The sequence below is a fragment of the Gekko japonicus genome, unplaced genomic scaffold, assembly GCF_001447785.1.
Source record: "Gekko japonicus isolate JY-2015 unplaced genomic scaffold, Gekko_japonicus_V1.1 scaffold2449, whole genome shotgun sequence".
Lineage (NCBI taxonomy): Eukaryota > Metazoa > Chordata > Lepidosauria > Squamata > Gekkonidae > Gekko > Gekko japonicus.
This window is the reverse complement of record NW_015174911.1, coordinates 132,578-138,257: the sequence shown is the minus strand read 5'-3', so window position 1 is coordinate 138,257 and position 5,680 is coordinate 132,578.

Sequence of the window (5,680 nt, the reverse complement as noted above, 5' to 3'; positions counted from 1 at the left end):
TAGATAGATAGATAGATAGATAGATAGATAGATAGATAGATGATACATAGATACATAGATACATGATAGATAGATAGATGATAGATAGATAGATGATAGATAGATAGATAGATAGATAGATAGATAGATAGAGAGAGAGAGAGAGAGAGAGAGAGAGAGAGAGAGAGAGAGAGAGAGAGAGAGAGATAGAAACATGATAGATAGATAGATCTCCACTGCTCTTTTTCAAGGACAGCTCTTATCAGAGCTAAGGCTTGCCAAAGGCCATCCAGCCAGGTGCAAGTGGAGGAGGAGTGGGGAATCAAACCAGGTTCTCCCAGATCAGAGTCCGCGCACTTAACCCACTACACCAAACTGGCGATAGACAGACAGACAGACAGACAGATAGATAGAACTGGTGCATTGCGTATGCGAAGCCAAGGAGTATTGTGAAGCCGGCCCAAAGCAACCTATGGCTGTCCCTCCTGTCCTCCCCCCTTATTTATTTTCCCAACCTGCAATGTGAAAAGTCAGACTCAGTGACGGGCATGACGGAGCAGACGGATCGGGGCAGTTCCTTCTGTTTCGGTGGCAGGGCTCAATGGTTTCCCTGGGCCCGTTTGTCTTTCCCGGGCCGGTCTCCCACAGCAACAATGGCCACCATCAGCAGAGAGGGACGGGGTCGCTGGCGTTGCCATAGAGAGGAGAATGTAGATGGGGGGGGAGGAGAAGGGGAATAGCTTAGCCCTGAAAGAGTCCCCGCTAACGTCCATTCAGGGGATAGAAAAGGAACGCAAATCCTTTGAAAGAGAGACAGCTTCCTTTCACGAAAGCCCTCTCGGCCTTTCTGTCTCCTGGCGTTCCTTTCTTACGACGGGGCTCAAGGAAGCCTCGCCAATGCATTAACCAGTTTAAGTTGTCGGTTGTCTCAGAGGCCCTCCGGCCCAGCCTTTCTCAGCCTTTCCCTTTAGGTAGGCCCGATTCAACCCGCAACCCCTTCTTTCCATATTGCCATGGAGAGGGGATGTCCCGGCAGGAATTTCTCCCTCTGACAAGGAGGGGTTTGTTGGAAGGTTGGCGGGCTGCAGCTCCGGAGTTCTCCTTTCATAGTTGCATTTTGCATAAATTGCAAGCAGTGTTCCCTCTAAGCTGAGTTCGCTTGAGCTCGCTCACCGTTTTTTTAGCCTCCGGCTCACACCTTTTTGTCTTCGCTCAGGAAGGAGGGCTCCAGAGCAAACGGATTCATGCATCAGCCGAATCGCTCGCTCACAACTTTAATGTCAGTGGCTCGCAAAGTAGATTTTTTTGCTCCCAAGACTCCACAGCTTAGAGCAGTGGTGGCGAACCTATGGCACGGGTGCCGGAGGTGGCACTTAGAGCCCTCTCTGCGGGCACGCGGGTCATCGCCCCAGCCAGGCCCAGACCATCATTAAAGTGTCGAATTCTCTGTCAAATAATTTTAAGTAAATGAAAGCATTTGGGGTCGCTTTCCTTACTTTGTTTGGATCATCTTGTTAATGTAGGAGTTGTTTTTTCTAAAGTAAAACCTCAGTGAAAAGTACGCAAACGGAGAGTGGTTTCCGCAAAGCATACTTTATTCTATCCGGAACAAGACGACTTTGACCGGCTCACAGGCCGGCTTATATCCCCCGAGAAACCGCCACCCAAAACACACCCCTACTTCCCTATAGGTTATTTACAGTGGCCGAGAGTCCCATAGGCTCTCGGCCGGGAACCTAGCCCCCCGATTGGAGCGGGCTAGGATCCGCATAGTCCATTGTCTCTTGGAGCGAAACTTGTCTGGACTTGTCTGTACCGGATACATTACACTCAGTATTCAGGTTAAATTGCCGTGTTGGCACTTTGCAATAAATAAGTGGGTTTTGGGTCGCAGTTTGGGCACTCGGTCTCTAAAAGGTTCGCCACCACTGGCTTAGAGGGAGCATTGGTTGCAAGTCGTTTTTATTCATCAACAACTACCAAATGACTTATTTAGGATGGCTTATGTCTTCTGCTTGGGGCGGTGTGCATGACTCCGTTTCCCCCCCCACCCCATGTTATCCTTATAATAACCCGGAGATGGAGATCAACCTAAGGCCGGGAGATAGAGGTCTTTCTGTAAGCTTCACCGCCCAGGACTTGAACTCAGGCCTCCCCAGTCATTATTCATTTCTTTACTTAATTTATACCTCACTTTTCTCCCAAATGAGGAGCTGCGGTGGCTCAAGTGGTTAAGACGCTGAACTGCAGGCTGTGGAAGGTCGTTAGTTCAGCAGTTCGAGACCCGAGTGTGCCGCATGACGGAGTGAGCTCCCGTCTCTAGTTCCAGCTCCTGCCAACCTAGCAGTTCAAAAGCAAGACATTGCAAGTAGAGAAAGAGGGACCACTTCGGTGGGAAGGTCACAGCGTTCCGTGCGCCTTGGTGTTTAGTCCTGCCGGCCACATGACCACGGAAATGTCTTCGGACAGCGCTGGCTCTTCGGCTTTGAAACGGAGATGAGCCCTAGAGTTGGATTCGACTGGCTTTCGAGCAAGGGAGCCTTTACCTTTTTTTCTCCCAAATGGGGACCCTAAGCGGCTTACGACGTTCGTTATTCTCACAACAACCCCGTGAAGCAGGTCAGGCAGAGAGCATGTGACTGGCCAAAGTCCCACCCAGCAAATTCATATTGGCATAAAGGTGATTCGAAACTGGGACTCCCAGATCCTAGTCTGACGCTCTAGCCACTGCGTCACACTGCATCTCACACCTTAGAGCCTTCTAATTATGCTTCCACACTAGTTGAAAGTAATCTATAGAAGAAGATGAGGAGGAGGAGATGATTGGATTTATACCCCGCCCTCCACTACCCGAAGGAGTCTCATAACGTGAATAAATCCATTAAATATAAAGAGAGAGCATGCAGGGTGTGTGGGAACCTCCAAGCTGAGCTAGTGTGAGCTAGCTCACAGTTTTTTAGCCTCCAGCTCACAGATTTTTGTTTTAGCTCAGGAAGGAGGGCTCCAGAGAAAACTAATTTATGCAGTAGCCAAATCGCTCGCTCACAACTTCCATGCCAGGAGCTCACAAAGTAGAATTCTTGCTCACAAGACTCCACAGCTTAGAGTGTGTGTGTTGGGGGGGTATTAGATTCAGGGGTGTCGAGCTCATTTGTTACGAGGGCCGGATCTGACATAAATGTCACTTTGCGGGGCCGGGCCCTGCGTGCCATAAAATGTAAGACAATGTGCTAGAGAGTACTTTGTTTCACACACATGGTCAGTGTTCCCTCTAAGCTGAGTTAGGGTGAGCCAGCTCACAGTTTTTTTAGCCTCTGGCTCACACATTTTTGCCTTAGCTCAGAAAGGAGGGCTCCCGAGCGAACTAATTTGTGCTGCAGCCAAATCGCTCGCTCACAACTTGAATGTCAGCAGCTCACAAAGGAGAATTTTTGCTCACAAGACTCCACAGCTTAGCGGGAACATTGCACATGGTCCGGCCTGATAAAGTGACATTTATGTCAGATCATCCAGCCCCTGTAACAAATGAGTTCGACACCCCTACAATATTGTTAATCCTCTCTGGAGTCAGCCGCAGGCCCGAATATGGGGAAAGATTGAAGGTCACCGTGTTCCCTGATGCCTGGTTATCTTTCGTGCGTCTCTGCGTCTCTTCCAAACGCACGAACTAACAGAAGTCGGGCACTGTAATATACTTCCAGAAAGAGAGAGAGAGAGAGAGAGAGTGAGAGAGAGAGAGAGAGAGAGAGAGAGAGAGAGAGAGAGAGGAAATCCCACTGCAAATGTGTTTGAAATCCATTGTTCTTTTCTTCTCCTGGCCCCGTTCCAAACAATGCTTCTAACATCCACCTGTTCTTTCTAATCCCACACTTCGAAGGACACAATCTTTTGAAGTGGGGGGGGAGGGAAAGCGGGAAGCTCTCTTTTGTCTGGAGGGCGGCCGCCTTCCCACAAAGGGAACAGAGGTGTCCAGGCGCCGATCCAGACAAACAATCGACCCCAAAATAACAACCCGGTGAGGACTATATCCAGGAAGGATTATTGGGACGAGGAGGAGAGAGGCAGGTGTCTCTGAACGTGATTTGCCTCCACGCCACGGACTTCTATAGAGCCAGGGGTCTTCGGTAATGCTGAGCCGGTGGGCACTTTTGGAACCTGTAGGAAGGGTAGTGGGCACTGCCACAAAGTGGCTGCTGTGGGGTCGTGCCAGGCTTAGCAACCTCCAGGCGGGACCCGGAGATCTCTTGGCATTGCAACTGATCTCCGGATTATAGAGATCAGTTTCCCTGGAGGAAAAAAATGCAGGCCCATAGCTACAGTGGGGCATGTCGGGGCCTGGCCCCCCGACTTACTGCTAAAGCCCCCTGACTTCACATCCAGCCCAGGCCCCCCAAGTTCCAATTTTTTGTTTTATTTGTGGCGCTCCTGGATGGGGGGGAGGCCCTCTGTATTAAAACATCCGGACTATGGGCCTGAACAAATGGATGGTGAACTCCAACGTTCCCTGTTATCTGTGGAGTCTGGTGAGCAAAAACCCAAACTTTGTGAGCTCCTGGCATTAGAAGCTGTGAGCGAGCGATTTGGCTGCTGCATGAATCAGTTTGCTCTGGAGCCCTCCTTCCAGAGTGAAGACAAAAAATGTGCGCGCCGGAGGCTAAGAAACTGTGAGCAGGTGCACACTCACTCAGCTTAGAGGGAACACTTGTGGACTCCATGGCATTATACCCTGCAGAAGTCCCTCCCCTCCCTAGGCTCCACCCCAAATCTCCAGGAATTCCCCAACCCGAAGTTGGCGCCAATCACAAAATGCTGGGGAGTCCCGCAGCATTCTGGGACGCTGTGGGGAAAAGCTTACGCGCCGTCGCAAAGGAAACCGCACAGCGTGAGGCGATGGTTGCTTTCACTCTAGGCATTTACTATGGAACAGATATTCATCCAGTTTTATAGAGAATCTGGATGGCCCCACTGAAAAATCTATGTATTTCTTTAGAAATATTGACACCCCGCCTTACACCCCTTGCATTGTATTGTTTTCAGTGCGACTTTACTGTATCTTTTCCTGATGGTGGTGATATCTTTCCTTTACTTAAAACACAACAGAAGAAGAAGAAGAGGAGGAGGAGGAGGAGGAGGAGATTGGATTTATACCCCACTTTTCACTTGGAGTCTCAGAGCGGCTTACAAACTCCTTTCCCTTCCCCTCCCTGCAACAGCCAAGTTTGAGTCCAATGGCACCTTTAAGACCAGCAAAATTTAATTACGGGTATAAATTTTGATGTGCAATCCTTACACCCAGAATTAAACTTAATTGGTCTTAATGGTGCCACTGGACTCAAACCTTGCTCTGTTGCTTCAGACCAACACGGCTACCCACCAGTGTTCCCTCTAAACTGCGTTAGTCTGAGCCAGCCCACAGTTTTTTAGCCTCCGGCGCACACATTTTTGTCTTGGCTCAGGAAGGAGGGCTCCAGAGCAAACGAAGTTATGCAGGAGCCAAGTCACTCTCTCACAACTTGAATGCCGGTAGCTCACAAAGTAGAATTTTTGCTCACAGGACTCCACAGCTTAGAGGGAGCATTGCTACCCACCTAAATCTATTTTAAGACACAGTTGTGGTGCCAGACACCACTGTGCATTGACTAAACAGTATTCAAATGTCGCTGCCCCTGTTAAGTTTCCCTCTGCTTCTCTTCCTTGCTTT